We start from the raw sequence: 27877 nt of genomic DNA on the forward strand, positions 1-27877 counted from the left end.
TAAGTCTCTTATCCTTATCCATCAGAGGGAAGACAGACTGAAAGTCACAATCACAGAAAACTAACCAATCTGATCACATGGACCACAGCCTTTCCTAACTCATGCTGTGTAGGGCCACCCCAGACAGATGGGTCACGGTAGAGAGTTCTGACAAAACATGGTCCACAGGAGAAGGGAATGGCAAACCATTTCAGTATTCTTGCCTTGAGAATACCATGAACAATATGAAAAGATAAAAAGATAGGACACTGAAAGATGAACTCCCCAGGTCGGTAGGTGCCCAAAATGCTACTGGAGATCAGCGGAGAACTAACTCCAGAAACAATGAAAAGACGGAGCCAAAGCAAAAACAACACTCAATTGTGGATGTGACTGGTGATGGAAGTAAAGTCTGCTGTAAAGAGCAATACTGCATAGGAACCTTGAATGTTAGGTCCATGAATCAAGGCAAATTGAAAGTGGTCAGACAGGAGATGACAAGAGTGAACATAGACATTTTAGGAATCAGCGAACTAAAATGGACAGGAATGGGTGAATTTAACTCAGATGACCATATATCTACTAGTGTGGGCAAGAATCCCTTAGCAGAAATGGAGTAGCCCTCATAGTCAACAAAAGAGTCCAAAATGCAGTACTTGGATGCAATCTCAAAAACACCAGAATGATCTCTGTTCATTTCCAAGGCAAACCATTTAATATCACAGTAATCCAAGTCTATGCCCCAAGCAGTAACGCTGAAGAAGTGGAATTTGAATGGTTCTATGAAGACCTACAAGATCTTCTAGAACTAACACCCAAAAAAGATGTCCTTTTCATTATAGGGGACTGGAATGCAAAAGCAGGAGGTCAAGAAACACCTGGAGTAACAGGCAAATTTGGCTTTGGAAGAATGAAGCAGGGCAAAGGCTAACAGAGTTTTGCCAAGAAAACACACTGGTCATAGCAAACACCCTCTTCGAACAACACAAGAGAAGACTCTACACATGGACATCACCAGATGGTCAATGCCAAAATCAGATTATATTGATATAATATGCCAAAATATTGATTATATTCTTTGCAGCCAAAGATGGAGAAGTTCTATATAGTCAGCAAAAACAAGACTGGGAGATGACTGTGGCTCAGATCATGAACTCCTTATTGCCAAATTCAGATTTAAATTGAAGAAAATAGGGAAAACACTAGACCATTCAGGTGTGACCTAAATCAAATCCCTAATGATTATCCAGTGGAAGTGACAAATAGATTCAAGGGATTAGATCTGATAGACAGAGTGCCTGAAAAACTATGGACAGAAGTTGGTGACATTGTACAGGAGACAGGGATAAAGACCATCTCTAAGAAAAACAAATGCAAAAAGGCAAAATGGTTATCTGAGGAGGCCTTACAAATAGTCATGAAAAGAAAAGAAGTGAAAGGCAAAGGAGAAAAGGAAAGATATACCCACTTGAATGCAGAGTTCCAAAGACAAGCAAGGAGAGTTAAGAAAGACTTCCTCAGCGATCAATGCAAAGAAATAGAGGAGAACAATAGAATGGGAAAGACTAGAGATCTCTCTTCAAGAAAATTAGAGCTACCAAGGGAACATTTCATGCAAAGATGGGCACAATAAAGGACAGAAATGGTATGGACCTAATAGAAGCAGAAGATATTAAGAAGAGATGGCAAGAATACACAGAAAAACTGTACAAAAAAAGATCTTCATGACCCAGATAATCACGATGGTGTGATCACTCACCTAGAGCCAGACATTCTGGAAGGCGAAGTCAAGTGGGCCTTAGGAAGCATCACTACGAACAAAGCTAGTGGAGGTGATAGAATTCTAGTTGAGCTACTTCAAATCCTAAATGATAATGCTGTGAAAATACTGCACTCAATATGCCAGCAAATTTGAAAAACTCAGCAGTGGCCACAGGACTGAAAAAGGTCCGTTTTCATTCCAATCCCAAAGAAAGGCAATGCCAAAGAATACTCAAACTACCACACGATTGCACTCATCTCACACGCTAGTAAAGTAATGCTCAAAATTCTCCAAGCCAGGCTTCAGCAATATGTAAACCATGAACTTCCATATGTTCAAGCTGGTTTTAGAAAAGGCAGAGGAACCAAAGATCAAATTGCCAACATCCACTGGCTCATCAGAAAAGCAAGAGAGTTCCACAAAAACAACTACTTCTGCTTTATTGACTATGCCAAAGCCTTTGACTGTGTAGATCACAACAAACTGTGGAAAATTCTTCAAGAGATGGGAATATCAGACCACCTGACCTGTCTCCTGAGGAATCTGTATGCAGGTCAGGAAGCAACAGTTAGAACTGGACATGGAACAATAGACTGGTTCCAAATTGGGAAAGGAGTACATCAAGGCTGTATTTTGTCATCCTGCTTATTTAACTTAAATGCAGAGTACATCATGAGAAATGTTGGACTGGATGTAGCACAAGCTGGAAACAAGATTGCCATGAGAAATATCAATAACCTCAGATGTGCAGATGACACCATGCTTATGTCAGAAAGCGAAGAACTAAAAAGCCTCTTGATGAAAGTGAAAGAGAAGAGTGAAAAAGGTGGCTTAAAATTCAACATTCAGAAAACTAAGATCATGGTGTCTGGTCCCATCACTTCATGGCAAACACATCATGGCAAATAGATGGGGAAACAGTGGAAACATAAGAGTACTTTTGGGGGCTCCAAAATCACTGCAGATGGTGACTGCAGCCATGAAATTAAAAGATGCTTGCACCTTGGAAAAAAAGTTATGACCAACGTAGACAGCATATTAAAAAGCAGAGACATTACTTTGCCAACAAAGGTCCATCTATTCAAAGCTATGGTTTTTCCAGTAGTCATGTATGGATGTGAGAGTTGGACTATAAAGAAAGCTGAGCGCCGAAGAACTGATGCTTTTGAAGTGTGGTGTTGGAGAAAACTCTTGAGAGTCCCTTGAACAGCAAGGAGATCCAACCAGTCCATCCTAAAGGAAGTAAGTCCTGAATATTCACCTGAAGGACTGAGGCTGAAACTCCAATACTTTGGCCACCTGATTCGAAGAACTGACTTATTTGAAAAGACCCTGATGCTGGGAAAGATTGATGGCAGGAGGAGAATGGGATAACAGAGGATGAGATGGTTGGATGGTATCACTGACTCAGTCGACACGAGTTGAGTAAACTCAGGAGCTGGTGATGGACAGGGAGGCCTGGCGTGCTGTTGTCCATGGGATAACAAAGAGTCAGACATGACTGAGCGACTGAAATGAACTGAACTGAACTGATGTGTATAACTGAGTCACTATGTCATACAGCAGAGACTGGCACAACGTTGTATATCAACTATACTTCAATAAAAAAACATGAAAAGTAAACCATTGGTCAGAGAAGGCGATGGCACCCCACTCCAGTACTCTTGCTTGGAAAATCCCATGGACGGAGGAGCCTGGTAGGCTGCAGTCCATGGGGTCGCTAGGAGTCAGACACAACTGAGTGACTTCACTTTCACCTTTCACTTTCATGCATTGGAGAAGGAAATGGCAACCCACTTCCGTGTTCTTGCCTGGAGAATCCCAGGGATGGCTGAACCTGGCGGGCTGCTGTCTATGGGGTCGCACAGAGTTGGACACGACTGAAGCAACTTAGCAGCAGCAGCAGCAAACCACTGGTTCCCTCAGCTGAGACAAGGGATCTGTTCTGGAAGGTCTCTCATGGCATGTGTATTCTGAGGTTGAAGATTCAGGACATGCTGCTCAAGAAAAACACATCTGACTTGATTAAAAGTGAGCATGTGAGCACAGGTTACCCTTTTACCTTTAAACTATTTTTTTTATTGCACAAGTGACACATGAGTATTCCTGTACAAAATCAAAACAGAATTAAGACTTAAATGGTTCCTACCTCCTACCCTAACCCTATCACCTCCATGCTTTAGGATAAAAGAAACACAAACAGACACACACACACACCCAACCCCAAATTTTATTCACTTCACTTCTTTAGGGGTTTGATCTGTCCTTTTCCTGGTGGTTTCCTGCTTTTATACACATATAAATATCCAAAGAAACTGTATAGTATTGTTTTGTGAGGTTTTACAAAATGAACACATGCTGTTTCTGCACACTCTACTGAATGTCAGAAGCTCATCAAAATGAGAGTTGAAAGCTAGGGCAACTGTATTCTAGCAGCACTTTGGTGCTGCTATGAATTTAATAATAAAAGTATAAGTGGAATACTGTGTTCAGTGCCTTTCACTTGCTTCTGTCCTTAATATCAGTCGCTACAGAAAAACCGTAGATCATTCTTTGTAATAGCTGTATAGTATTCCCTGTAATAATAATAAGTACAATTTATTGACTGTTGACAGTTTGCCAAGAACTGTTCTTACTTAATCCTCAAGAAACTTCATGAAATAAGCAGCCAATACTGTTCCCACTTCACAAACAAGAAATCTTGGAACCAACATAAAAATGCCATGCTTTATTTCATCTGCTGCTAGACATTTATGATGTTTCCAGTTCCCTACTATAACAAACATGCTACGAAATCTCCTTGTCCAGGTGTAGGTAGGATGAATAGGAGCAGGCAAGAGCTGAGGGGGAAGGTATGTGCATTTTTAGCTTTAAGACATACTCCAAACTGTGATGGGGTATGGAATGGGGAGTGTGCTGAAAGGATGGCCAGAAAGGGGTGGCTGCAGGGACAATCGAGATTCCAACTTCATCCACTTTTAGGTTGTTCCTAAGAACAATCCTGGGTAGAAAAAGGAATTTGTCACTATTTCTCCTAAGTCCCCTAAGCCCCAGGGCATCGTCTCACTTCTCTTCTTTTCCCCCAGCCCTGAGGACCTTCCACCCACCCAGCTGGTGCATCTGGGCACCAGCTGTGCCAGCTTTGTTAGGCTTAGGAGAGATGTCAAGCCCTTCAGTATTTACTTTATCCCAAGAACATTAAGGAAGGTAGACAGGCCTCCATCCTTGTGCACCATTTATACAGATGTCAGGCTGGGGATGTGGGTTCATTTTTCATTCTTTAATCCGCAGGTATGAATTAAACCATAACTTGCCTCGCTGACACCATGGCATCAATATTTTCTCAGACTGGAACATGGTCTCCCTGTTCTTGCCCACCCTTTAAAAATAAACTTAACATATGGTGTTTGTCTTATGGCAAAGGAATGCAATGTGTTTTTCTTGACATGTGACTCAATTCAAACACTAAGGAAAACTTTGATATTTCAGAGGAGGTTTGCAGTTGGAGGGAATATGCTTGCTACCTTCCCCATTAAACAGGGTAATTCCTGGAGCACAAGATGTCCCAAGTTTCTCAGATGAGTACCTTAAATCATCATACATGTCATGTAGATCCTAGAGTAGTACTGTAGACTCCATGTGATGTCTTAAAATAGTCAGAAACTAACAAGTAAAATGCATCCAGTTTGAGAACAACCCTGATGATGTTTATACAATTTTCTCAATGACCATACAATGCTTGACTAATCATCAAACACACCCCAATGTCACAACACAAACAGACAGTAAAAGTTTGAAGGCAGAGACAACATTAAAATACAAACAGACAATGATTTTTAAAAGTGACTGAACAATCATATTGGGCACAATGCTTAATTGCTACTAGAGCCTTTCTGGGTCTTTGAATCAGTTTCTCTGAGCTCCCTGCTCCTTTCTCCTCACTGAAAAGCATATATGCTATATACGGTATATGCATGCGATGTTGATCTAAGGCTTACATAAAGAAAAAGCAAAATTATTTTGATAATTTAAAATGCTTTTTATCATCTTCAGAAAGGGTAACACCATAATGTAAGCCAGCACTTCATGGGCCCTGTCTTGAGCAGTATCACATTGAAAGAAACCAGAAGTTTAAATCAATCTAATGTTAACTCACATCTCTTGAGAAACCTTAAAGAAGATTTACTTCCTAAATGAAAGCAGCATTTCCTCACAGATGCTAACTCTCTCACAACTTCAAGCTGGCTCATGACTTCCTTCTTCCTAACACGCACTCTCTACGTTCTCCCCAGACTCTTCTTTGATATTCCCAGATGGTAGCTCAGTCTTTTCTGCCCTCACTCTTTGCTCTTCCAAGTGAGTTTTTCTTTGTTTGTTTGTTTCCCCTCTCTAGAAGTGGCTCTCAGAGCTCTCAAAGACAACTCCTCACTGAGTCTGTCTTCCTCTTGATGAGCTTATGGTTTCTTCACTTTCACACTAATGACACTTGGGTCCATACAATTCCTCGTTGTGGGGCTGTCTTGCGCATTGAAGGATGTTTATCAGCATCCTTGGCCTCCACCCACTCGAGGCCAGTAGCACTGCCCCTTAGCTGTGAAACCAAAAATGTCTTCAGACACTGCTCAATATCTCCTAGGTGGTAAAAGCAATCCCAGTTAAGAAAGAGTGGATTACTCTAATCTATGTATTAAAAGCCCTGGGAGATTGGGGAGGAGTGGCTTTGCCCAGAGCAGTGGCTAATGCCAGAGCTTTTCATGGTGGGAGGGGAAGGGAAATAAATGAAAAATATATTTAATAATGTGTGTCTTTATTATAGTACATGATCCGACACTGTGGTCAGGAAATGAAAATGACTCAAATATGAGTTAAAATCACATGTTCTCAGTCATCAAGACAGTATGGTAGTAGCCCAAAGACAGAAATATAGGTCAATGGAACAAAACAGAAAGCCCAGAGATAAATCCACGCACATATGGTCACCTTATCTTCGGCAAAGGAGGCAAGAATATACAATGGAGAAAAGACAATCTCTTTAACAAGTGGTGCTGGGAAAACTGGCCAACAACTTGTACAAAAATGAAACTGGAACACTTTCTAACACCATACACAAAAATAAACTCAAAATGGATTAAAGATCTAAACGTAAGGCCAGAAACTATAAAACTCCTAGAGGAAGACATAGGCAAAACACTCTCCAACATACATCACAGCAGGATCCTCTATGACCCACCTCCCAGAATATTGGAAATAAAAGTAAAAATAAACAAATGGGACCTAATTAAAATTAAAAGCTTTTGCACAACAAAGGAAACTATAAGCAAGGTGAAAAGACGGCCTTCAGAATGGGAGAAAATAATAGCAAATGAAGCAACTGACAAAGAATTAATCTCAAAAATATACAAGCAACTCCTGCAGCCCGATTCCAGAAAAACAAACGACCCAATTAAAAAATGGGCCAAAGAACTAAACAGACATTTCTCCAAAGAAGACATACAGATGGCTAACAAACACATGAACAGATGCTCAACATCACTCATTATTCAGTTCAGTTCAGTCGCTCAGTCGTGTCCGACTCTTTGCGACCCCATGAATCGCAGCACCCCAGGCCTCCCTGTCCATCACCAACTCCCAGAGTTCACTCAGATTGACGTCCATCGAGTCAGTGATGCCATCCAGCCATCTCATCCTCTGTCGTCCCCTTCTCCTCCTGCCCCCAATCCCTCCCAGCATCAGAGTCTTTTCCAATGAGTCAACTCTTCGCGTGAGGTGGCCAAAGTACTGGAGTTTCAGCTTTAGCATCATTCCCTCCAAAGAAATCCCAGGGCTAATCTCCTTCAGAATGGACTGGTTGGATCTCCTTGCAGTCCAAGGGACTCTCAAGAGTCTTCTCCAACACCACAGCTCAAAAGCATCAATTCTTCGGCGCTCAGCTTTCTTCAGAGTCCAACTCTCACATCCATACATGACCACTGGAAAAACCACAGCCTCGACTAGACGGACCTTTGTTGGCAAAGTAATGTCTCTGCTTTTGAATATACTATCTAGGCTGGTCATAACTTTCCTTCCAAGGAGTAAACGTCTTTTAATTTCATGGCTGCAATCACCATCTGCAGTGATTTTGGAGCCCAAAAAATAAAGTCTGACACTGTTTTCACTATTTCCCCATTTATTTCCCATGAAGTTATGGGACCAGATGCCATGATCTTCATTTTCTGAATGTTGAGCTTTAAGCCAACTTTTTCACTCTCCACTTTCACTTTCATCAAGAGGCTTTTTAGTTTCTCTTCACTTTCTGCCATAAGGGTGGTGTCATCTGCATATCTGAGGTTATTGATATTTCTCCCAGCAATCTTGATTCCAGCTTGTGCTTCTTCCAGCCCAGCGTTTCTCATGATGTACTCTGCATAGAAGTTAAATAAGTAGGGTGACAATATACAGCCTTGACGTACTCCTTTTCCTATTTGGAACCAGTCTGTTGTTCCATGTCCAGTTCTAACTGTTGCTTCCTGACCTGCATACAGGTTTCTCAAGAAATGCAAATCAAAACCACAATGAGGTACCCTTACACGCCAGTCAGAATGGCTGTGATCCAAAAGTCTACAAGCAATAAATGCTGGAGAGGGTGTGGAGAAAAGGGAACCCTCTTACACTGTTGGTGGGAATGCAAACTAGTACAGCCACTATGGAGAACAGTGTGGAGATTCCTTGAAAAACTGGAAATAGAACTGCCATATGACCCAGCAATCCCACTGCTGGGCACACACACCAAGAAAACCAGAATTGAAAGAGACACGTGTACCCCAATGTTCATCGTAGCACTGTTTGTAACAGCCAGGACATGGAAGCAACCTAGATGTCCATAAGAAAGCTGTGGTACATATACACAATGGAGTATTACTCAGCCATTAAAAAGAATACATTTGAATCAGTTCTAATGAGATGGATGAAACTGGAGCCTATTATACAGAGTGAAGTAAGCCAGAAAGAAAAACACCAATACAGTATACTAACGCATATATATGGAATTTAGAAAGATGGTAACGATAACCCTGTATGCGAGAGTGCAAAAGAGACACAGATGTATAGAACAGTCATTTGGACTCTGTGGGAGAGGGCGAGGGTGCGATGGTTTGGGATAATGGCATTGAAACATGTATATTATCATATGTGAAATGAATCGCCAGTCCAGATTTGATGCATGAGACAGTGTGCTCAGGGCTGGTGCACTGGGATGACCCAGAGGGATGGGATGGGGAGGGAGGTGGGAGGAGGGTTCAGGATGGGGAACACGTGTACACCCGTGGTGGATTCATGTCAATGTCTGGAAAAACCAATACAATATTGTAAAGTAATTAGCCTCCAAAAAATAAATAAATAAAAAAAAAAACAACCAAACATAAAAAACAGCCCTGGAAGGATAAATTACCTGGTCAGTCATCCCCAGTGTGTTAAATTATCATCTATAACACTGTCTTTTCAAAATATGGCATGCAAGTCAAATCCAGTCAGCCATTTGTTTTTGTAAGGTCTGCAGGCTTAGAATGCTCTTTATATCTTTTTGTGATTTTTTTTAAACCAAAAGACTATATAGTGACATGTGAAAATTATATGAAATTCAAATGCCAATGTTCATAAATAAAGTTTTATTGGAGTAAAAAAAAAAATCACGTGTTCTGAGCTCCGTGTGAGAAAAGCAGGTGAAGCTAACCTAGGGTTATCACCTCGTCCTATAAAACAACCAGGGACCTTGGGTTCAGGTCTGAGAGCTGCCACTTGTTATTGGGTTGAGCAGGTGTGGGCTGGGTCTTGGGCATGAGTACTTGAAAAGGCACATTAGGTGTTTCTGATGTGCACCTCTGGTTAAGAACCTCACTTCTAAGGACTCAATAAATGGAGGCAGCTACAGTGCAAAGCATGTTAGAATGCAGAATCTCTATCAGGTGGATCACTAAATGACCTTGACAAAGGCACCCCACCCTCTGGGACTCATTCTTCTCATCATCTAAACAAGGGTGTTGAACCAAATCAGTGTTTCTTCAAGTGTGGTTCAGGATCACCTTGGCTGTTGGTTAAAATGAAGGTACTAAACTTCAATGAACATTGAAACTGGAACTGCTCAAGGTAAGGACCTAGGGATCTATATTTTTAAAATGCACCCTAAACTGTTCCTATGATAAGGCATTTAGAAATTATTTATATGTATCAGATTGTATAAGCTTTGTTGTCATTATACTTACCTGTGATGTAAAGTGTTATTGTTATTACGTACACTTGACAGATGAAGGAACTAAGAGTCACAGTGATTAAGTGATTCTTTCAAGGCATAGTAACTGTGGGGAGCCAAGTACCAAGCCAAGCAGAACTCCAGCTGCTGCAATGTATACCCTGTCTCTCTTGAACACTGATGTTTCACAGCCGCTGGATCCTAACAGTTTCTAAGGCTCCTGATACCTTGCAAATTTAAAGACTAATTAAAATTCTTTCCAGTGACCTGTCTCTACTGTAAGCACTGATAGATTAATGAAAAGGCAATTGTGGGGAGGAGGGGGGAGTGAAGAGGATTCACTAACATAAACATGAGAAGAATGTGGATTCTAAATATGCAGTTTTTCTTATTAACCACCTTTCTCCAGGCCATCATGGCTAATTCATTGCCATATTTCATTATAGAAACTAACTGAAAGGTTATGAGCAAATACTTTTCAGTCAGAGGTTGCAGTTATTTTCAACTTCAATACTTATTAATGTTTCTGACTTAATGCTGATGGATGGTGAAATTCCAAGAAGTCACGTGGAGACTGGTTCACAGTTTTATACTCACGCCCATCCTCTCTCCCAGATAGACCATTTCAAACAGCTTTATTGGAGAGTCCAGCAGAGGCATTTGTTTTGATTTCCCTCATTAATGTTTTCTCCTTTTAGGATAAATCACAGAGAATGTATACCAGGCTGAACATTTGCAAGCAGAATCCACAAAATAAAGTCAAACTCAGGAATAATTTGGTTATATCTATTCACCATGTCTAGTGTTACTGACAATATTCAGACAATGTAATTCCTATTACACCTGCTTTCAGAAAAAAACCTAGTCAGTAACCCTAAATTAAATTAACATTTTTAGTGTATATAATTTGTAGTTCAGAATGAGCTATAATTATCATTTAGGGAAACCATATGGAAAACATTACCAGCCTTTACTAAGTCTTGGGTTTTAACAGTGATCCATGACTCAAAATGCTTTATCCAAACAGGTTGTAAATTCTAAGACAAGCAAGATGCATTTCAGTCATTTTTATATTAATTCCAAATGAAGAATTCATTGTCTTTTCAAATTATAATAAATTGGAGAGCAATTTCCCGCTAAGCAAATCAAGGAAATTGAAAAATTACTTCTCTGGGAGCTGTTTTCTATATCCTTTTTCTTTTTTAAAGGCTCTTTAAAAGACCTACTTTTATTATTCTTGATGTGTATAGTAATAGGCATTTGCATTGCCACAACAATTTTCTTCCCCTTCTTTAAACTGGAACGTACACTCTGAATAATGTTTAATGTTCAATGTAATTTCATTCTGGGGGGAGTCTGGAGCCTGCAATGAGAGCTCACATTTAAGAACCTCAATTAATATGTAGAAAATGAGCTTCCAAAGCTACTGCCCTTCTCTCTCAATGATGCACTTTACTTCTTGGGGAACCACAGAACTGGTAGTGTCACGGCGAGGCCAAGGATTCACCAAAGCTGTGCCTTGTGGGCACTCAGGTGTCCTTGAAATGCTTGGGATTGTTAAAAATTAATCTGAGATTCAGAATCTTGTACATAATAATCCCTTAAAAGAGAGAGGAAATGGTAACAAACAAAGGATACTACTGAAAACCAAAATGGGGAGAAGAAAGAAAATACAAGAAACAGTGTTGTTGCATAGAAGACAACCAAAAGCAAATAAAACAACTCTTAAAAATGAGGTTTGCTTTGCCTTTTGAAAATCTATTCCTGCCCCTGCTCTCCTCCACCCTCTGCACCTGCTCTATATAGAAACATGGGGAGATTCTCTGATGAGAAGAGAAGGGGGCATGTCTACAGACTGATAGTTTTTGCTCACCCGGCAGAACATTTTGATTTACTCAAGATAGATGTGATCTCTGTTTAGGTTATCTGGACCCAGAACTCTCTGTGCAAGGCCTGTTTTAGGTGAACACTGACACTAGGGATTCTTTTGACTTTGTTTCATAGGATTTTGAAAATGAGTCAGGAGCTTTCCATCCTATAGGCTGCAGTTTCTGCTCAGAGACTGGTTGGTGAGAGTCAGGATCAACCAGAGTGCTGTCACTCTAAAGAACAGTTTGTCCAGGAGCAGGGGGTGGGGGGTGGGGTTGGGGGGGTGGGGGGTGGGGTTGGGGGGCTGGGGGGGTGGGGTCTCATGTGGTAGGAGGAGCTTACCAAATTTTAAACATCTCTTCTGAAGGTGTCGTGTGGTTTCTCCGAAGGCTGCCCTGTTGGCAGGATTTGGGCTTGGGTTAGTCACTGAATACTGAGATTTTTTTTAAACTTGTTGGTTCCCAACTCAGCACAAATCAAGAACAGACACAGGATATCAAACTACTGAATGACTATTGTCCTGTTTCTGTAGTATAAAATACTCTTATTTCATTTTGTTTTTATACTGTGGAGTCGGATAAAGAAGAGAGAAAACTAAGAATAATTTTTATACAGTAAAGAAGTGATAGTCACCATGTGAAAAAATTTCCTCATTGTTTCATCATTCACATCAATTCTCCCAATACTTGTGCCAATACATACACAGACACAAACTTTTAGGTGTAATGGTCAAAGTCACCTCAATCCTCTCCATTTGTGCCAATACAAATACAGACACAAACTTTGTAGATGTAACGGTGAAAGTCACCAATATACCAAGGGCAATTAAGTCCAAAGCCAAGTCACAAACTGTCTTAAAGATCAGTTGAAGAACAATATTGTCTCCCAAAGTCAATTCCAGAAGGAAGCCTAAGACGGTTGGCCTCAGCTAAGCACAAATATGGCCTATGCTAGCAGACGCTCCCCGGTAGGATTCTATGCAGTTTGGAGAAAGATCATGAAAAAGTTCATCGTAGATCTTTACCAAGCACAAAAAAGAAGATATCCTTTCCTAATCTTTTTCTTTTCCTTTCTTGCCTCTTTTCCTTCCTCCCTTTCTCTTTTTCTATTCTTCCACATATTAAGCACAGTTTACTTATAGTACAAATTTAGAATCACTGGAAAAATGTTTAACATTTTCCTCTTGATGATTCTCAGAATAGAGATTCATTCAAAGATTCCATCCTATTTCTTCTCTGTCTATATATAAAGTAGATCGGTGCCTGTATTAGAAATATGTTCATTATTTTAATGATTATTGTGAAAAATAAATGAGATGATGTATGCAAATCTTTTGGCTAAATGCCAGCCGTATAAAATGTGTTCAATAAAGGGTACTGGATACAGATACAGACAGTTACAAATTATATAATAAAAATATAAACATATTATTCTTATTGTTTTTGCTTGGCAAGCTTCCACTTACCCCTAAAACCCCAACCTGAGTTCAACCTTCTCATCACTTCAAAATAGACCTGATTGTTCTATCTTCTACAGCACTCAGGTGCTCACATATTAGGAACTTATTCTGTTGTATTACAGTGAGTTGCCACTGGTGTGTCCCCTTTGCTAGGTCATGCGGTCCTTGAAGACAAGGATTCAGCATCAGACTTCTACAGCCCACGGGGCAGTGTCTGGCCACGTGGCAGGTGCTCACTGACATCTGTTAAACTCAACGACAGTACTGGCTAGAGACAAAGGGAATGTTCCCCTCTTCATGCCCAAATGAAGACGGGAATGTAGAGAATGTTTTTCTTCGCAAAAAGAAATCTCAGGGGCTTACATGAAAATAGGTTCAGTGCTTACAGAAACGAGTGCCAAAAGCAACGCATAAGCAACTCAGCCTGGTGCAGCCCCAGTGCTAGAAACTATCCCAGCCTCTTTCTTTGCCTCGGCAGCTGCAACACAGATGGGGATGAGTGTGTCTCAGTCACGCTGCCACTGGGCTGGGGAGAAGGGGCCAGATTCCAAAAGGAAAAGAATATTTTCTCCCACATGTTCATTTGAAAATACAACTTTCTTTAAAGATCACGGTGCCTGTATCAACATGATTCCATGTGAGTTTGGTGCTCATGGGGCGGAGGGAGAAGGAAGGGTCTCCCGAGTGCTGAAATGATCTCCACGGCCCCCTCACGGCAGCTGTGAGGCTGCCATGGAAGCCATCTTGCCTAAAGATGTTCTTTCATCTTCCCCAAGGTCTTACATTTTCTTCAACCCACAGAGTGACGTGATGGGGACAACTGTAGTCAGAGTGGTGGGAAGCATCTGAGCAGAGAGCTGTGAGCCAGAAATGTCCATTTATGGGGCTGAGTCTGCAAAAAGTGCAATAGCTTGGCCCCACATGACTGCTACACAAGCAAAATTCTGAGCAGCTGTGTGTGGTACCCCCTACGCCTACTGCCTCCCAGGCTGAGAGAATGGTCTTCATCTCTACTGCCTGGCTGCAAGAAAATTCTCCAAGTCAGCTGGTTGATGTTACCCACATCTTCCTGAGTCCCATCCCCAGTCCACAAAGCAAAGGGCAGCTTTTCTTCTTTCTCTGAGTAATGAACTAGGTGATGCATTCACTTAACATCAACAGGGGTGCCCATCGGGCCAATAGGTTAAAATAACTATTGACAGGGCACAGGAAGAGGAATTCTGTCTACTATCCTGCTGAATTGGTTAAGATGAGGGTCTCTGGTCCACTGGCAGCCTCTGAAGGTGATTAATACCAAGTCTGGATTTTAGAAGAAGAATTTAGTACCAGTGGAAACCATTTTTTTACAAACTGTTCAAACAGCCAACAATGATTCTGACAGGTCTCAGAGAAATAACTTGTTTACACTGAGTTTTTCCTTATAAAAATGGGTGGGTTGTTTACTAGATTTTAATGGTATTTGTCTAATATCACCATAGCCTTAATTGCCTCCAGGTATTCGGCGTCTACACACATGGTCCAGTCCAGAAAAAATTCTGTATGATAAACATGTTCTTGTGCCTCCCATTCCTTGAATAGTTCAGCAAAAAGCACCTAAGCTTGGCAGTCCATCTCCACACTTTTGGATGGCCATTTACTCTAGCACTGTGAAGGTGTTCCAGGCACTGTGAAAAATGTCTATGTTTTCCTTGGGAAGCTGATAGTGAGGGCAGAGGAAATTCAAGATAGTTGGTAAAAAGAATGTGTTGTCTTGACCTCCAAACACAAACTCTGCTAATATTACAAGGGGAAAGAGGAAGATAGAAAATGGTCCACAGATAGAGGAGTTTGGGAACCTAGTCTAACCTCTCGGTTGGCCTCAAACTATAATGGGTTTGTGACCACTGCAGATTATTGTGTCCCTGAGAATATCTGATTTGTGTCCTTTGGAGTCTTTATATTGAAGCATCTTTTAGGACAAATATATCCATGGGCCGTAAGATTCATCTTTTATAGAAACTGCATTGATAAAATAGGATGTTACCATGCCTTTGTTTTGTTTCTGTGTCTTATCAAAAAAGCCTTTTTCAGATGCTCAGCATCAACAATCATCAGGAAAAAGCAAATCAAAACCACTGTGAGCTATCATCTCACACTTGTCAGAATGGTTATCATGAGAAAGAAAACAAACAACAAATGTTGGTGAGGATGCAGAGAAAAGGGAACCCTGGTACACTGTTGACTGTTGGTGGGAATGTAAACTGGTGTAGACACTGTAGAAAACAGTATGGAGATTTCACAAAAAGCTAACAGTAGAGTTACCATATGATCCAGCAATTCCACTCCTGGCTGTATATCCAGAAAACCCCCCAAAACACTAATTTGAAAAGATACGTGCAACCCAATGTTCACAACAGAATTAGATAGGGAAGTAACCTAAATGCCCATTAACAGACAAATGGACAAAGAAGAGGTGGTGTACATATATAAAATGGAATATGACTGAGCCATAAAAAAGAATGGAATTTTTGTCAGTTGCATCAACATGGATGGACTTGAAGGGTATTATGTTAAAGTGAAAAAAGTCAGAAAGAGAGAGACACACACTGTATGGTATCACTTAGATGTGGAATCTACAAAATGCAATCAACTAGTGAATATAACAAAAAGGAATCAGACTCGCAGGTAAAGAGAACAAACTGGTAGTGGTTACCAGAGGGGAGCAAGCGGGGAGACAAGAAAGGGGTAGAAGCTATAAACTACTGAGTGTTAAGATAGGCCCAAGGGTGTATTATACAACGTGGGGAATACAGCTAATAGTTGTTACTAACTGTAAATGGAGAGTAATCTCTGAAAATTGTACATATTAAAACTCTTTGTCTTTACCAAGGATATAGAGGTGGGTAGGAAGGAGTAAGACAGCTGGAAAGAGAGAGAGAAGAGAGGGACAATAAAAAGGAGAGGGAAACTGGAGGTGGTGAGAAGGAACAAAAATGCCATATTGACCCAAATGTATCACACGGTAATCTTGCCAGAGCTAAATACTGTAGCCACAAGGATGGTCCTTTTCCAAAAATACAGCCAAGAACCTTGGGGAATTAGATATAATTTGCCCAGAGGACACATGGTCTAGTTTCTGTCCCTGTAAGAATAGCTTATAATGTGGCTTCTCATTTTCTCACTAGAAATTTTAACCTTCAAAGACTACTTCATTTGAATTATATATTTATGCCAATGTGTGTCCTTAAGTTCAGTGAAATTCTGGATCAGTCATCAATTACAGAACCTAGTTTGCTAATGGAGAAAATACAGGGTTCGGCAAGTTGAGAGAATGTCTCTTTTAGGGGATTCCAGAAAAATAGTGTCCTGAGCATATTGTAAACCATCCCTAGCACTGTCTCTATGGCCTTTGCTTTTCCTTTAGCAGAGATGTTAAATTAGAGTGACCTCTATGTCAGATATAACCCATCTGAATTTAACCAATTCAAATTACTATGTTGCAGAGATAATCCATAAAGAGCAAAAAAATATTTCCAAGCTTCAGCCACTGGTATATTTATTTAAAACAATATTAGATAAAATAAAATTCTTGCACAAGAAAAGGATTCCCACAAGAACCTCTGAGGTAATTTCAATAGGATTTCTGGGCCCTGGCAAGTTTAAATGGTCCGTGTATATCAAAAGAGACATTTCAAAGAAGAATTTTGTTTTAGTCACAGCAATGACTCACTGTGAGAACAAGCAGGGACAATGGTAACCCAAGAACCTAGCAGTTATCACAGCAAGGAAGGGACATTTTGACACACAAAATCCTTTCATGATAATCTCAACAATGTAATCTGTACATGTGTGTGGTACTCCACCTCAGAGACAGTGTGCCAAGTTTAGGGGCTGCCCAGAGGATGTGCTGGCTCCAGAACTCTGTACGTCACACACTTTTATTTTTTCACCAACTTTCTGCCTCTAAAGATGAACAAGGAAATTTCTCATACAGATGACATTTTGTAAAAACTTCCTTAAACTTCAGAAATAGCAACAAATATTGGAAAAGAAAGCTGTATTGTTGGAAAATACTGCAATATTGTACAGACCCTTCCAGCAGCCCTATCAGTGGTTGAAATTTCTTTTCTATTCTCAGTTCAGTTCAGTTCAGTCGCTCAGTCGTGTCTGACTCTTTGCGACCCCATGGATCACAGCACGCCAGGCCTCCCTGTCCATCACCAACTCCCGGAGTTTACCCAAACTCACGTCCATTGAGTCGGTGATGCCATCCAACCATCTCATCCTCTGTCATCCTCTTCTCCTCGTGCCTTCAATCTTTCCCAACGTTAGGGGCTTTTCAAACGATTCAGCTCTTCGCATCAGGTGGCCAAGATATTGGAGTTTCACCTTCAACATCAGTCCTTTCAAAGAACACCCTGGACTGATCTTCTTTAGGATGGACTGGTTGGATCTCCTTGCAGTCCAAGGGACTCTCAAGAGTCTTCTCCAACACCACAGTTCAAAAGCATCAATTCTTCGGTGCTCAGCTTTCTTTATAGTCCAACTCTCACATCCATACATGACCACTGGAAAAACCATAGCCTTGACTAGATGGACCTTTGTTGACAAAGTAATGTCTCTGCTTTTTAACAAGCTGTCTAGGTCGGTCATAACTTTCCTTCCAAGGAGTAAGCATCTTTTAATTTCATGGCTGCAGTCACCATCTACAGTGATCATGGCCCTGTTAATTATTTTCCAAGCAAACTTTATATATATGGGAGACCTGTGCAAAATGTAATTGCTTGGCTCAAATTTTTAGCAAAGTGAAAACACAAAATTAGCCAGTATCAAGATAAAAAAGTATTACTAGCACCCTAGAAATTGCCCTTTGGGCCACTCCCTGCTACCTGCCACTCTTCTAACATTGTGGATTGCTTTGTATAGGATGCTCAACTCAGGTTGACCTTCCCCCCCAGGGTATTTGGCAATGTCTGTACACACTATTGGCTATCAAAACTGGGGAATGGGTGCCACTGGCATTAGTAAGCACAGAGATGTTGCTACACATCCTACAATGCACAGCACAGCCCTCGACAACAAACACCTGACTTCAAATGTCAAATGTCAGTATCTTCAAGGTTGAGAAACAATGGTTTACAAATAGAATCATGCCATATGCTTTCTTTTGTATCTGGTTTCTTTTGTTCACCATGATTTCTGTGAAACTCACCCCAGTGGTCGTGTGGATCATGAGTGCATTTATTCTCATGCTTCCAGGTAGTCCCTCACTCACTCTTTATATGGTCCCCCCACCCCCACATTTTCACTTGAAGATATTCTTCAAAATATGCCAGTCTTTTTAAAAATTTCAAATCTTCATTTTATGCTTTGCTTTTAGGCACCTTAAAAAAAATGAAGTGCTAGTATATTTTGTCATGATACACTGCTTGACTGCTTGTTTGGTTGAGTGACTGATTCACTTGTTCTTCTGTTTTTTCCATTTAATCAAATGGAGATGACTAAAGAAGTTACATCTTTAGGCCAACAGCAGTACTCTCAGGTGCTAGGATCGGGGAAATCATGCTTGGGAGAAGAGCAGGGTGGTTTTGGTGGTTGGTAAGCAGGTAAAAAGGATGTCACCCTTGGTTACCTTCTCAAGATAACATAAGTTTATTTTCACATGGTTTCCTCCTATGTCTTCATTATTATCTTACACATCACCTTAAAACTATTGAAAAGACAACACTTTTAGAGTATATACTGAGGGAAAAGCATCACTTCCCAGAAGATACTTTCTACTCCCTGGCCACATCCTTCTGACACTATACAATGGATTTTACCTGATAGGCAAAATAATGAAGTTCATTGGGTCCTTCAGTCTCTACATGACCAGAGGGGATGACAAATTAACTGTCCCTGTGTAAGTTTTATGTGAGTTCTTAAAGCAAATTGCATTGCTGTGATGTTCTAGACCTGGGTTTCTTGACCTCAGCACTACTGACACTTTGGGCCACTGAATCATCCACTGTGGGGAGCTGTTCTGTGCAATGTGGGATAGTAACATTATTCCTGGCCTCTACCCACTAAATGCCAGTAAGATCACCTCCTGTACCTACTTATGACAATCAGAAATGTCTCCAGACACTGCCCAATAACCCCTGGGTAGGTGGGGCAAAATCAAGCCCCATTGAGAACTACTGCCCTAGCGGACAGGACACATTTCTTTGCCAAACAAAAATTCCATTATTCTACTAGTAAATAGTCCAGCTTAATAAAATTTTCAGGCTTCAAATGCCAGCAGAGGGAATATCTTTAGTATTCATTCTCTTTAAGACACAAAGCAGATTTAGGAACTGGAATAAACACACTAATCAATGAAATTATCATCTGGAGATCAGAGTTGGAACAGCTATGGCCTGGCTCCATGGTTGTTTTCTTCCAATGGGCCTTTGGAATGTTTAAAGGTCAGCTTTGGAAGATAAACCTTTCAATTCTTAGCCTCTGTTTTGGCTTGGACGCAGGTTGAGTGTGGGATGGCGGGAAGCCTGATATCTGGGGACACTTCCCTTTCACTAAACATTTTGGCAGATAGCATTCCTATTATGCTTGAATATTGCATCCTAGGGACATGGTTTTCAATGTGCAGGGTACTGACCTTCATAACACTGGGGGAAATCATGTCTCGGTCAATAGGGAAGAAAAGAGCTAAAGTTTATTGAATAGTTACTATCTTCGTGACACTGTGCTCATCACTTCATATGCTTAACCGATTTAATCCTCACAGCAATATAAAGTAGTAAATATTATTATGTGTGCATTATTCCTAACAAGGGAACTGAGGTTAAACATTTTGTTTAAGGAGAAAGAGCTAGCATATGGCAGAGCTAGAGGCTGAACCTAACTCTAATCCACCTAAGTGTGGTGGATTCAAGGAGACTGCATAAAACAGAAACACTCACAGACTTAGAGAACAAAGTTACTTGGGAGTGGGGTGGGGAGGGGAAAAAAGCCAAAAGCTCACCTGACACCTCCCCACAAGACACACAGCCAAACAGGTGGTTCATAACAGAGTGGGGCAAGAATCCTCCTGCACTAATTCTTGCCCCTGCAGAACTTATAACTTGGCACCACAGACACTTCACCTTGTGGATTAGGAGTATCCAACACTGGTTGTGTTCTGAAATGGACCCCATGCAGGAGACTCCTTCGCCCACTACTGCAATCTGTCCACCAGTCACACACAGCTACAACTGAAACAGCCCTTCTCCTTCCATGCAGAACCTGATCCCTGATGGTTATCTGTGCAATGTCTACCAGGTTATATTGTATTTTGCAACAGGTTGGCCAGTCATGCCCTTAGTCCCCCTAGCTGCTTTAGGGAAAAAAATGAATATACAGACAAATTTTGTGTTTTATACATGTATACACACATATATAATTTTTTCAGTTGATTTGCCTATAAAGTACAGGAAGTAGAGAAATCACAGTCGTTCAGTGTAAAGGCCTCTAAAGAACTTATTTCCTAATGGTACCACACCTTCTTAGGAATGCACTGTCCTTTGGTATCCAGGGGCCAGCCCCTCAACAAAGAATTGTCCAGCCCCAAATGTCAACAGTACTGTGGTTGAGAAACCCTGATGTAGATCAACTATTTTGAAATACATATATTCCACATATATATATACATTTCATAAGTATATAGATAGATAAGTTTTACTATGTAAAATAGAACTTATAATTCATTTCCAATAAAGATCTCTGAATACACATGGGATAGAAGTAGAGCTTCTATCATGTAAAAACTATTTAATGAATATGATTAGGAAGTTGAAAAGATTTCTTAAAAAGATACTAAAATTATTAATTCAGATAACATGAGGGAAGATATGTACAGCTGCACACAATAATGACAAACTGCTATAGAAACAGGCATGCTGTATGTGAACAATGTTTTCATGTTATTGTGCTGAATTTCCCAATAATCAGATCACAAGGAAAATGAGAACCACATATTTAGATAACCAAAGACCTGCTGGTTCCATAACATTGGAACACCACCATTGCATATTCTGGGGAGCTGAAATTATGAAGTCCAATTTCTGTAAAATCAAGGAATCTTTGTAGGTAAAATTGATAACTCAGTAAGACAGTGGCATAGCTGATCCTACTGTTTTCTTTTTCAAGTAAAGAGAGAAAGTGGAACTGAGGTTATCATCCTGGTCCTTGCAACTATGACCCTGTGGGCCATCTGGTTACCAAGGATGGGGTTGTTAACCAGGGCTTGGTGCAACAGCTTTCTCAGGCCAGGACCCGTAAGAAGTGGCTGGTCCAACTGAATTTTTCTTCTTTTTCACTGTAACATGTCAAGTTTTTTTTCTTAATTACAAATTTTGAGATGCTCATGAACTCCCATGGAAACAATGAGCAGGAAATTAAATAATAAGGGATCAGCAGCTGGGAATAAATTTTAACTTATTTACATTCAGAAACATGCATGACTGTAGATAAGTTATTTCCTCTCTTTGGCCCTTAATCTCATACATAAAATGAGAGAGGTGGATTAGATGCCTTACGCGTGCATGCTAAGTCCTATGAATCACATGCTGACAGAATAAATTATATTTATTGTGATTTAGAAGTGATCAGGATGATCCCTCCTCCTCCTCACACTCTTCCTTTTTTTAAACCAAGTAACTTTTATTTTAATGTTTTTATTGAAGTATAGTTGATGTACCAATGCTGTGTTAGTTTTAGGTGTAGAGCAAATTCAATCGATTCAGTTATACATACACATGTTTACAGTAGATACATGGATATCTACTCTTTTTCAGATGTTTTTCCATTAGAGGTTACTGCAAGATACTGAGTACAGTTCCCTGTGCTACATAGTACAACTTTGTTATTGATCTGTTATATACATAGTAGTGTGTATCTGTTAATCCCACATTCCCTAATTTATCTCTCTTCCCTCCTTCCCCTTTGGTAACTACATTTGTTTTCTATATCTGTGAGTCTATTTCTATTTTGTAAATAGACTAGAGAGTTCCAGAAAAACATCTATTTCTGCTTTATTGACTATGCCAAAGCCTTTGACTCTATATGTGAACAATGTGTATGTGTATGGATCACAATAAACTGTGGAAAATTCTGAAAGAGATGGGGATACCAGACCACCTGACCTGCCTCTTGAGAAACCTATATGCAGGTCAGGAAGCAACAGTTAGAACTGGACATGGAACAACAGACTGGTTCCAAATAGGAAAAGGAGTATGTCAAGGCTGTACACTGTCACCCTGCTTACTTAACTTATATGCAGAGTACATCATGAGAAATGCTGGGCTGGAAGAAGCACAAGCTGGAATCAAGATTGCTGGGAGAAATATCAATAACCTCAGATATGCAGACGACACCACCCTTATGGCAGAAAGTGAAGAGGAACTAAAAAGCCTCTTGATGAAAGTGAAAGAGGACAGTGAAAAAGTTGGCTTAAAGCTCAACATTCAGAAAACAAAGATCATGGCATCTGGTCTCGTCACTTCATGGGAAATAGATGGGGAAACAGTGGAATCGGTGTCAGACTTTATTTTTGGGGGCTCCAAAATCACTGCAGATGGTGATTGCAGCCATGAAATTAAAAGACGCTTGCTCCTTGGAAGGAAAGTTTTGACCAACCTAGATGGCATATTCAAAAGCAGAGACAGTACTTTGCCAACAAAGGTCCATCTAGACAAGGCTATGGTTTTTCCAGTGGTCATGTGTCTGGGAGTTGGACTGTGAAGAAAGCTGAGCACTGAAGAATTGATGCTTTTGAACTGTGGTGTTGGAGAAGATTCTAAACCAGTCCATTCTAAAGGAGATCAGTCCTGGGTGTTCTTTGGAAGGAATGATGCTGAAGCTGAAACTCCAGTACTTTGGCCACCTCATGCGAAGAGTTGACGCATTAGAAAAGACTCTGATGCTGGGAGGGATTGGGGGCAGGAGGAGAAGGGTCAACAGAGGATGAGACGGCTGGATGGCATCATTGACTCGATGGACATGAGTGTGAGTGAACTCTGGGAGTTGGTGATGGACAAGGAGGCCTGGTGTGCTGCGATTCATGGGGTCGCAAAGAGTCGGACACGACTGAACTGAACTGAAATAGACTCTATTTTGTAAATTTATTTATACAAATAAATTCATTTGTATCATTTTTTAGATTCCATATATAAGTGATACCATATTTGTCTTTGACTTACTCCACTTAGTATGATAGTCTTGAGACAAGGTTTTTAATAAAATGAACAATTTCTTTGGAAAAAGCAGGCTGACAACACTAGGCTAGAGGAGCTCTTATCTTTGGGTCAAGTGCTAAAATCAAAATCAACAAAAATATATAAAGAAAAAAAGCTGAGAGTTCATAAAACAAGGCCAGAGGTTGTGCCCCTATCTTATTTTACTCTGCTTATAGTCAAGGTTGCTCTTTTTCACAAGTGAGGCTTAAGAAAATTGCACTGAGGGTGCTGTTCAATCCCTTTACCATGACTTGAGAATCACTTGAAGACCCTCTAAGTGGAGCCATGTTCATCACCCATCAGGGGAAGAGGCTGTGGGTCAGCATAGAGGCACATTCAAGCTCTACCTGGAAGAGTTCTCTTCTCTTAGGTGTTTGTGTTTTTGCTTATAGCTGGGTTGATGTTGCTTTATGAAGGTGTGTGTATTTGGCATGGCCTCAAATCCAAATCAGTAACTTCTGTTCATTAAATTCCAATCTGCATGTTTTTTTCATGGGGACATTTTCTCCAACTCAACTTAAGTTCTAAGGAGATTTCAAAAAATGACCACCAAGTTCAAGAGGAAAGATGCTGTCACTGCATCTGCTGGAGGTGGTAGGGGTTCCTCCTTGCATGTAAGGAATTGTCCTGGCCAGTAACGGCTCCCCTAGTCCCACCAGTGTGAGTACAGGAGGTGGGATATCCTTTGGGACATTCTTCGTGTTCAGGGCCCTGGGTTTGTTGCCCCACAGCTGAATTCCAGAGCATTGGTTCTCACATCCTCACTGAGGTCTGGAGAGTTTCCTGGAGGAGTTCTCCCAGCAGAACAAAGCTTATTGTTTGTCCAGATGGTGTTTCTATCAGTCTCCAGACCAAATCAGTGAGGAAGCAACTCTCACTTCAAGAATTAATGAGGAAAATAAAGTTTGCCTTTCCTGGGAAAGGAATATATTAGGCAATTTATCATCCAACAATAAGGCCCAGGTAAATAAATGCCAGTCATGAGGCTTTGACTCTTAAAGAACCAGGTCACGTGAACTCCATGCTCCAAGTAACCTCCAAACCAGCTCTTTAGGCTCCTTTCCCAAAATCTGGTACATCAGCTTCCTGGACCTGGCTGGAAGGAGCTGAGACTGTTGGAATTTGGCCTGGGTTTGTAAATCTTTAGCTAATCAGGGCCTATTTTCATATTTCTTTAAAAATTTGGAAAGATAATGAGTATTATTTTAAATTACCGTGGCAAGGTTTTTGACTTCTCACTTTCCCTGTAGAAGACCTTGGTTTTCCTCACCATCTGTGGCACCTCTGTAGGTGAGCTGCGGAAGGTGGCCATGCCTTTAAAATAAGGTCTTATTGTTTGAGTCTCTCATCCTTGTCTTTCAACATGCTGATGTGCTCTGGCTATACTTTTGGAAACTGGCAGCCTTAGGGAGGAATTTGTGACCTGTATTATGATTTTTGCTGTGTTTGCCAGTCCTCCCCTGATTCCAGTTGAGTCAGTCCTGTTGGGTCTTGATGCTTATTCTTTTTTTGTTTACTCCACAGGGGATTTCATCACAGGGCCTCAGGGCATGGACTGCATATGATTTCTGTATATATGATGAGACTCAGCCTCAAAGTGGATTCCAAGTATTGGGCAATCTCTCTTCAACCGCCTTCCCAAATGGTACTTTTACTCTACTTTTTACCTGCATTCAATGGTAGGTTTCACCTTCTTGCATATAAAAGAAGTTTATGGTGAATTTTTTAGCCCTGAATTGAGAATGATGGTGTGGAGGGCTGGAAAGTGACTTTCTGGGGAGGTTTTTTTTTTTTTTTTTTTTTCTTTTTTCAGGACATTCTTTGAGTTGCTTTCATCATGAAGAATCTAGTGTTGTGACCAACTTGAGAAGTAACTGCTGTAATTTAATGGTTGGGCTCAAGCACTATAGATTTGGTAGAATAAGGACTGTAGGCTGACTCTTGGATTAGATCCATCTAAACTGGTTATCACAAGAGCTGGTATCTTTTTCTACTGTGACCTTCTCTTTCATGACAAACTACAACCAATCCACAGATCATAGCACCTGAAGATGGGGGATTTTCCTTTTACTCATAGGAACAGAACAGAGAGACCTTTTTATCATTCATCAACATCAAGTGTACTTTGGGAAGTCCCAGTTGGTATTTCTGGGCTCACAAAAACCAAGACTGGGCTAACTCCAAACCCCAAAGGATCTTGCAACAAGAATGCTTCAGCCCATTTGAAATACTTTCCAGGAATCTGAAGCGTGCCCTCAGTTCAGTTCGGTCTTCATTTCCTGAGTATGATGAAGACATTAAGATTGATATTGTGGACTTAGCTCTCTGTCTTATTTTTCCTCTTCTATTCCTACTATTCCTTTTAGAGAGATTTAAGTCTTCTTATATGGCTTTGGAAACAATCATGAGCTCAAGTTACTTCTTCCTTTTAGCTCCAAAATGTAATACATTAAAGTGAATTCACAGGGTGAAAATTCCTAAAACATGTCAACAGTCACTGTCCTGTTATTCTGCTGCTCCAAATTCCACAGTGCTTCCCTGCTTCACTCAGGGTAAAAGCTACAGTCCTTATAGGGGTGTCAAGGCTCAAGGCTTCTGACCATGTTGTGCCTTCTGACCTCAATTTCTTTTCTGGTTCACTCCTTGCTCTCTCTTGAACATCCTAGGCAGGTGCCTGCCTTACAGCCTGTGCCTTAGCTCTTCCCTCTGCCCCAGTCACACAGCTCATTTCATGTCTCCTCCAAGGCTTTGCTAACATCTCAGTCTTAAGGAGCCCCCACCACCTGACCAACCTATTTAATTCTGCATTATGTCTCCCTAACCTTCCTCAGGACTCCTGATTGCTCTACTCTGCTTTATTTTTTCCAAAGCATTTAGAAATACTGTGTAACATTAAAAAAAATGCTATTCTCTCACCCACTCAAGTATTAGCTCCATAAGGGCAGCAATTTTTGTCTACTTGGTTCAAGATAAATACAACATGAATACAATAGAATAGTGTCCTAGTACTGGGTACACAGAAGGTACTAAATATATTTTAATTTTTTATTTACATTTAAAAAAATACCTAAAGTGAGATCATGTAGTATTTATCTTTCTCTGACTTATTTCACTTAGCATAATACCCTCAAGGTCTATCTATGTGGTGGCAAATGGCAAAACTTCCTTCTCTTTTTTAGTGGTTAAATAGATTTCCATTGTGTGGACACAGATGCAGATATATACACATTTTCTTTATCCATCCATCTGTTGATGGACACTTAGGTTGCTTTCATACCTTAGCTACTATAAATAATGCTGCAATGAACATGAGTGTGCAGGTATTTCTTCTGCATAGTGATTTCATTTCTTTTGGCTATACAGCCAGAATTGGAATGCTGGACCATATAGTAGCTCTATTTTTAATTTTTTGAGGAACCTCCATACTGTTTTCCATAGTGGCTATATCAGCCTTTTTTTTTCTTTTAATAGATTCACTTTTTTTAAGCTGTAGGTCTTTTACTTCAAAACAACCTCTCTGCTCCTCTAAGCTTTAAGAAAATTCAGAATTTCAGAGTTTTGTGCAGACACAGTCGCTTCAGACTGGGGTTACCCTTGTTAAAATAAAAAAGAAACAAGAAAAACCTTCTGCATTTCTCAGATGAATGCAAAACACATAGTAAACAGTGTTCTTAGTAGTGCCAAATAGAAAGATTTTTTATAACTTTGAGCACACATGTCTCTATGCAAAACCATCTGGTGGCTTCCCACCTTGCCCACGAGCTACAGCCCTGACACTGACAGATCTGGGAGTCTGCATCTTGGCAACTTGATTAAGCCGGAATTAGTTTTCACAGAATCCTCTTCCCTAAATGGTTCTCGGTCAGAGTTGGCCAGAGAGGAATTTGAGCAAGATCTGGAAGGCAGAAGGACAAAAGTGGCCACAACTCTTTGGAGGTTTTTCCAGTCAAATATGGAGAAGGACAAATACAGATGGGTCTAGAAGACTCCAGGTGTTTCTCACTCTCCTCTGCCATACACCTAGCTTTTCTTGGTTACTGACTGACAGCCGCCCCAGGTCCAACTCCACATGCTCGTTTGTGGACACTCAGAGGTAGGGGATACATATGCATGGGCTATAGACTCCTGTGGACTTCTTTGCTAGCTCTTCTTTGTAATCCCATCCCAGCATCTGGATACACACCTGGATCCTAGCTCAGATCCTCATGACAGCTCCAACTTATTCCCTACACCAGGCTGGTTAGTGACTCTGCCCTGACAGGCAATACTCCTTGCCAGACTTTTACTTACCCAGCTGCTCCCACAAATATGAAAAGTCTCATTCCTATAATAAAGCCCTTATTTCAAAGTAT

General features: G+C 40.6%; 1 long non-coding RNA gene across 1 annotated transcript in view; it reads left to right on the forward strand.

The window, feature by feature from the left end:
- LOC113880684 overlaps positions 1–25349 on the forward strand; it is a 36960-nt gene extending 11611 nt beyond the window's left edge. The window contains exon 3 of the long non-coding RNA XR_003507797.1: positions 25050–25349. This is a non-coding gene — a long non-coding RNA (uncharacterized LOC113880684). The remainder of the gene's footprint in view (positions 1–25049) is intronic.
- Positions 25350–27877: the final 2528 nt, after the last annotated feature.

This window comes from Bos indicus x Bos taurus, chromosome 22 (genome assembly GCF_003369695.1).
Source record: "Bos indicus x Bos taurus breed Angus x Brahman F1 hybrid chromosome 22, Bos_hybrid_MaternalHap_v2.0, whole genome shotgun sequence".
NCBI lineage: Eukaryota > Metazoa > Chordata > Mammalia > Artiodactyla > Bovidae > Bos > Bos indicus x Bos taurus.